Raw genomic sequence first — 7,615 nt, forward strand, 5'->3', positions numbered from 1 at the left:
ACTGCAAAGCACTACATGCGAAAACGGGGTCCAACAAGGATGGCGATATTTTTATAAATAATTAATATTTTTTTCTGGAATTTTGTACAAGTCAAGTTGAAACATAATATAAAAATTCTGTGTAATCAGTTTTTTAAAACAAATCTAATTATTATAAGAACAAAATTATTAAAAATTCTCCTTTTTTTCACGCCTCAGACTGCATCTTACCTCTTAAATAATTGTAACTTGTAAAGAATGACTTTGAATTTTACGCGTAATTCTTTTTAAAGTTGATGATTATATATTATTCAGTTAATATTTAATTTTCGCTCATAAAATAGATAAATTTATATAAAAACGTAAAAATTGCTACGTCTTTTCTTAAATAATAACTTAAAAAAACAAATATTTGAGCTTTTTGATAGAAGTAGGTATACGTCAATCGTCGGATTTTCTAGTGTTAATCGCGATCAGTACGGACAGGTCCTTTCTTGGTACACCTGTACGCGATAAAATCGAGTTTATTTCATTATTCATAACGCGTATCAATACGAGGAGTCGTTGTACCTTTGACGTTACATATCCGAACATTTTTATCTTTTGCTATAAAGATGTCGCTCTCCTGTGAATATAGAAAAAAATAAAATTTCATCGATCAAAATTTACCCTAAAATCTATTCCGGGTATGTTCTCTTTCGATAAACATACGATAGAATTTGGATTTGTTTCTTTTCCTTCGAAAAATAAAGTCACTTATATTTGTTTAAGATGATTTTGTTATCTTGTGACTTGAAACGACGACCATGATTTACTGAATATCTTATCTTTCGATATTGTTGAATTGTTTTTTTTTCAGATGTAGAGGATAACAAAAAAATATGAGCGCATAGCTTTTCCTTTGCAAAATGGCAAACCTTTTGGTCTTAATTTAAAGGCTGATGAGTTTCCAAACTAGGTAGCCTACATAGAAATAAAGAATAAGCTAAATCTGATTGAACTCGAACGTTTTAACTTTCCGGCTTTCGGTATTTACCAAGCTGCATGTTTATGTATACCTGCAGTCCTATAAGAAATTCTTTTCAGATTTCTTTCCCTCGTTATTAAATCTTACAAACAGATTAATCGATTATCTATTACATGTCGAATCAATTATGAGATTCAGAAATATTTTGAATCGTTTATCGTTCAAAAACTAAGCTTTCATCAATGGTTGTTTTTACTTTGAACATTTTCCCTCGACAAACGATGTACCTTTAAAATCTTTCCAATGATCAAAGAAAAATGGGAAACGACGAATAGAAATCGTATCGTTATACTCACAAAGATATGATCGATCGGTTTTCCTTCATCATTATAACGAAACATCATATTGTTCACCCAGAAGTCACCATGATTTATAACATTAAATTCATCATCTCGGTGTTTTATTGCGTTGCTAGTCTCATAATAGATTTTATCCGATATTTTGTCAATTTTCTCTCCATATCTATGAATACATTTAATAAAATTATTTACACATATAACTTATACATACGAGGGTTGGTTGAAAAGTTTTGAGCCTATTCTTATCCATGAATTTTTTAGATTATCAAAAAGACACTACCAGATGTTAATTTTAGATCAGTATAAGACTTGGTATATTAGTAGAGCATATTTTAAAGTACTTTCGCATTAAAATATTTAAGCAAGCTGACTAGTTAATTTCGAGAAAAATATTTTTAATGTTTCGCTTGCTTGTGTTTATATTCGTGTATAAATCATTTAATTATAATATTAAAATGGTCAGAACTCGTTTCTTCGTGAAGAGATTTGTTTTTTTTAATAATTCGTAAAATTGATAATTTTAAATAAATCAATATTGACCAATATTATCAAATTAAATACTAATAATTTGATGTTATCTACAAAATAATAGTTTAACACGTTCGTCGCCAAGCGCGATTGCAATGAGTTTCCCCGAGGAACAAATTCGACTGTCGGAGCGCCGAAACATAAACAGAGCGATAAGCGGGAAATAACAGGGACGTAACTCGAGTATTGTTTTCCATTCATAACATTCATAATATTCCATTCGATACTTTGATATTCATTCGATACTTCGATAATTTTCCTTTTGATACTTTGTTATCAGGACTCCTTTTTGTTGCACTCTAAAAAATTTTTTTCCTTTTGTTTCATTTGTTTCATTCTAAAAACGGACAGAACTTTCCGGTAGACCTAATATTTAGTAAAAAAAACTACGACCTATTGTTCCAAGTGTCCGAATTCACCACAAATATGTTTACAATGTTTCAACGCACACCATACGAGATAGTATAATGCAATATGTTATCTTATATAAATTAGTAAAATGTATAGTATAATATGTATATTTGTAGTATTTTTATGTTGTATATCCTATATTTATATTTCAATACTGATTCCATTAAATTCGGTTTAAAAATCCACCTGAAAGTCGTATTAACTTGAATAAGAAGAGCGTCACCCATATTTGGATGACGGGGCCCCCACGGAAGCATACCCATCACCCAGATCTGGGTGACGTGGCGACGAACGTGTTAATAACCCTTTGACTGCTACTGGCGCAGATATACGTCCAGCGTAAACCATCGGTAGTGCCCATGGACGCATATGCGCGCTCAGCGAAAAGACTTTGACTGTTTACTGCTGTCTCATGCGTATTGTTGGAAATTTTTTCTCTCGTATATCTCTAATATACAGAGTGATTCACTAACTCTTGCCACCAAGATAGCTCCGAAAGTATAATAGTAGCAGAAAAGTTTATACAACAAAAGTTGCATGAAAAATTTAGGTGTATAATGTAATGTCAATTTTTTGTTGCTAGGATTAGTTGCATCTGAAATTTAAAGGTAAAATTTGCATTTTTGAATGGTATGCTATATTTTGTTACTTATTTTCTGATAACGACTGTCGGCATTGCGCGCAAAAGTATTTAGTCCTCAGCACACGCGAAACATTTCAACTTAAAGCATTTAGCAGTCAAAGAGTTATTATAATATCGAATTATCGTTAAAGTTTAATTTTTCAACAGTTATATAATTACGTATATAACATTTCAGTAATGATAATAACTAATAAATAACATTATTGCTTTCATTATTATACAAAATGTTTGTATAATTTTTTATCATTCGTAAGTTTTGAATTTTGTGTACAATTATTGATTACTATTGAAGTTTTATATATAATTCTTTAATTGTAATTCAAGTATCGTATTGAGATTAACAGTTATTTATAGATAAATAAAATTATTCTGATTTAATTTGATAATATTTGTAATTATGAATTTATTTAAGATTATAAATTGTATTATAATTATTAAACCAAAATCTCCGTACGAGGAATCGAATTTTAATTCACTCATGAGATAGGCAAGTACGTTAGTATCTACGTTACCGTTCAACTTGATAATTTAATGATATTACAGGTAAAAACATACAAAACTTGAAGGCTTTTTCCTCGGAATTGGCTAGCCAGCTTGTTTTAAAATTTCAATGCGGGAACACCTTAAAGGAATACTATTGATATACCATCAAGTCTTATATCGATCTAAAGTTAACATCTGGTAGTGCCTCCGTATGTATGGAAAAACTTAAGTAAATTTGACCAATATCAAAATTGTTTCTATTATAAAAACTTTTTTAACTTACTAAAGTATTTATAGAACTCACTTCTCAAAATTAGGCCATTTTTTTACTTGTTCGGCTAACGATTTTGTTGCAAGAATGAAGAAGCATCTTAATCCGGAAGTTTGTTTATCGTAGTATAATCCTCTGGTGTAAAGCGTTTTGTGATCGGGTTCCTAAAAACATATTGTATTATCTAATTATTGATATACATATATTTAATTTCAAATAAATGATTTACGAAATAATTATTGTTACATCATGTCCGTTTACACATATCCGCATAGAAGCCTTTTTAAATTTTCTAAAGAAAAAGCCTGCCTAACATTGGAACACGTTCAACGATAAAGGATTATAAGGGATATTGAACTTCATTTATTTCAGATAGACATTTCGCATGTATGCATTTTGATTCGAGCTACGCGAGTTTCGCACTCCTATTCATAGGAACAAAATTTGCAGCTTATGGTAAGCATTATAATCCTGAAGCTTTTTTCTACTGGTAAGGAGACAATACGGTTGTACACAAACGGATTTTTACGAGCTTTGGTATATTAGTAGTACACCTTTAAGGTATTCTCGTGATAAAATATTTTGGTGAACTGGCCAGCCAATTTTGAGAAAAAAGCTTTCAAAATTTGCTTTCTTTTATACATGTGCTTATCTTCTTGTAAATTTAATTATTTATTAATTAGCGCAATAGCGCAGGTAATAGCGTTTACGGCTGCCGATCCGATGGGTTAGTATCCGACTTTTCTCTTGGGGAATCTTTTTTTTTTAAGTTATTTCGATATATAGGCTTAAAACAATTTTTTTACACACACACATTTATTAATATTTATTAAATATTTTTTGAATTAATTAAATTTTTTGCATGAAATTTTTAATGATTAAAGTATATATATATATAATCGTTATTTATTACTATTAAAATTGTATATATTTTATATGATGTTTACTGGTTAAAGAATAAATGATAACAGTAATTCAACCAATAATCGTTTCTTATTATTTGCGCAAGATTTTTAAAAATTTATTATTATATTTCCAATTTTTTAGTGATATTTTTATTCTCTTTCCTGTTATAATTAAAAATTAATAAAGTTAAAAATTTTTTTAAACTTATATATTTAAATAACTTATAAAATAAAGATTCCCCCTAGAAGAATCGGACATAAACCCATCGGATCGACAGCCGAAAACGCTACTACCTACGCTATTACGCCAATTGATAAAAAATTGAATTTACAAGAAGATAAGCACGAGTATAAAAAAAGCAAATTTTGGAAGCTTTTTTCTCACAATTGGCTGTCCAGTTCACCGAATATATTACCACGATAATACCTAAAAGGTGTACTACTAATATACTAAAGCTAGTAAAAATTCGTTTGTGTACAACCGTAATGTCTCCTGTAGGTGAAAATCCCTTTTTTCGATAAAATAGATTCTCACCTTTTCGCATATGGCCAAACTACTCGCATGAAATCTAGCCAATGCTCGCATCGCACACAAGGAGTGAGGAAGGTCAAGACCAGCTCGACGGCAGCCATGCGAAATCCAAGTGGATCTAGATCCTCTATCACTAGAAACCCCGGATATTCTTTCTTAGTATAGAAGACCTGTGGACTGAGAATATGAGCTGGTCCAACTAGATCGTTCATTTTCCTCAACAGGTTCTCCATCATCGATATTTCCGTGTCGAAGATCTTTGATTGCTCGACCTAGGCGAATAATTCGATATCATTAATCTTATTTTTTTCAATTTTACCCTTTGCACTCGGCTGTCAGTGCGTGACAACGTAAGTCTAGCATATAACTGTATAAAATAATAAGAAATAATTTCTGATTTGTTTGCAAATATATGTTCATCGATGTGGACAAATTTAGATAAATCAAACATCGTCACGATACCTTACTTAGTTCAAAAGTTATGCTATATAATATGATGACTTAAGAATAGCGTCGAATTGCCGGTAGGTACGTTTTGAAACGGCGCCGAGTACAGAGGATTAATTACACGCTTCATCGTAATTTAGATTGTCTTTCTTTATTCTTACTCTCAATAACGAAGCTAATCAAAGAGAACGATCGCAGTGTTATAAATTTGTCTACGTGTATGCAGTAAGAAAGGATGATTTCTATTGCCACTAGAGAGTGCGTCGATTGATGGATCTGATTTTTCAAATATATAGTTGTACCTTTAACTTAGGAAAAAAATAGATATATATAAGTCGACGAAGTAAATAAAAAATTAAAAACTGAAGAAAATGGAATAATTGGTTATGATCACAAAGTCAAGAAAAAATAACAATAGCATGAAAAAATCTCTATAAATCATTCTGTATATCTGTAAAAAATTGTGAAATGGAATCAATTTATCTTTAACTCAATTATTGAGTATAAAATGAATAATACCGCATGCAAAATGTAATTGCCAGTTACATTAAGTTTAGACAGTAAACCATAAAATCAACAATATAAACTAACCTGTTGAGCTGTAAGAAAATTAATCGATTAATTAATCATAGTTAACGGAGTAGCTAATCAAATCGCAATAAATATACCTCGTATAAGATTATAAATTTTATGTAACAGAAAAATATTTTTTTTATTCTTATTAGTGTAGGAGACGGTAAGCGTCGCCGTCTTATTTTTTGGGTCTGCCGACAAAGACGCTAGTTTGTTAGCATAAGGCGATAGGTATCGGTTAGATTTTAAGTAACCTGATACAACGGACTAAATAATGGACGGTGTGAATGCGACGAATGAATGCACGAGCGACAAAGAGTAGTGAGTGTTGAGCGTCGTAAGAGAGAAAAAAAAAAAAAAAAAAAAAAAAAAAAATAAAAAAAAAAAAAAAAAAAAATAAAAAAAAATAAAAAAAATAAATAAATTAATATTTAATTCAGTTTTATTTTATGATAAATTTGAGATGGAATTTTATACACCTTTGTTACCTGTTACCTGCCAAAGCCACCGCTGCCTCAGCTTCATGGGTGGGGATCATTTTTACCTGTATTAGGGACACACATAGAAAAATTTTCAGCTTTTATGAAAATCCGAAGGTCTGGCACTCACGGGCTCTCGTGCTATTAGTAATTGTAATAAAACTGTTTTTCCTATTAAAAATCCTACATTAGCTTTTATAAAATAATAAAATTATATATTAATATATAATCAGTTACGTTAACTTCGCCCTAACTAATTTGTTTATTTTAAAAAACACGTACTAAAATCTGAATTCCTGAACACAACCACCCCCCTCGTGGAGAATTATAGTACCTGCTATTTCCTCATTTTCAACAACACAAATTGGACGAAAACGCATATCTCGATCGTCCTCCTTGTACCTAGGCATCATGCTCTCAATCGTGAATCTAATTTAAAAACAAAAGACTATAATACCTACCACTTTTCTTTGCACAGTATCTCCCGATGGTGCGACTTTAACAATGAAGGATATTTTGTTCATAACTTCTCGGTCATCTTGTTTGGATGCAAATTCAACTGAAACTCTGTACAAATCGCTACTATAGTTGTCCCCCTTAGCTGTCGCCGGTTTTGAAGATATATCGATCACACTGATCGAATTGTCATTTTTCACCTTCCGCAACATATTTTCCAAAAACTCGAGGCTCAGCCATAACGGTGTCTCTTCGGCCATTTCTGAAATTAAAATTGAAATCGGAGAATTTCATCAGAAATCTATGTACTTTTCGTTGTGTTAGGAAATATAGAAACGATTCTTTACAATAACTTATTATCAGCAGCGGAATATATAATTTTCTTTCAACGTTTTTGTCCCTAGACGAAGTACGCGAACCAATTCATTCTTTCAATATCATTTTTTGTATATGTCACGGTCAATGTATATATTCTGGTAAATCTATAGAATGCACAGAAAGTTTTGATTAATCTATGAAATGTGTTTTCATTGCCTATTTTTAGAGCTAATGGAGGGGAGAGAGAGGAGGAAATGAAACAAA

At 30.8% G+C, this 7,615-nt stretch overlaps 1 pseudogene; it reads right to left on the reverse strand.

The window, feature by feature from the left end:
- Positions 1-420: 420 nt before the first annotated feature.
- LOC122525859 lies at positions 421-7,293 on the reverse strand (annotated as a pseudogene).
- Between the last annotated feature and the right edge of the window lie 322 nt (positions 7,294-7,615).

This window comes from Polistes fuscatus, unplaced genomic scaffold (genome assembly GCF_010416935.1).
Source record: "Polistes fuscatus isolate 324 unplaced genomic scaffold, CU_Pfus_HIC Scaffold98, whole genome shotgun sequence".
In the NCBI taxonomy this organism is placed as follows: domain Eukaryota; kingdom Metazoa; phylum Arthropoda; class Insecta; order Hymenoptera; family Vespidae; genus Polistes; species Polistes fuscatus.